Here is a 269-nt window from a genome sequence, read left to right on the forward strand (position 1 = left end):
GCATCCCGCTGGGACCCTCCCCAGGGGTCTCCGTGGCTGTGGGTCAGGCGTGGGGGCATCCCCGGGACCCCCCCATCCATCCCCGGGGTGCAGAGTCCCTGTGCGAGCGCAGGACCTGGCGTGGGGCGGCAACACCCAGAGACTCATTAAAACCCAGATAAGCCAGGGCCATTCCCCTTTCCCAGGGTTTCTGGGGGACACAAACGGAGTGTCGGTGGCATCAGAGGGGTTTCCTGGTGGAAATGCCCTTCCCGGCGGGGCCACAGCGG

This window comes from Pygoscelis adeliae, unplaced genomic scaffold (genome assembly GCF_000699105.1).
Source record: "Pygoscelis adeliae isolate BGI_AS28 unplaced genomic scaffold, ASM69910v1 Scaffold121, whole genome shotgun sequence".
In the NCBI taxonomy this organism is placed as follows: domain Eukaryota; kingdom Metazoa; phylum Chordata; class Aves; order Sphenisciformes; family Spheniscidae; genus Pygoscelis; species Pygoscelis adeliae.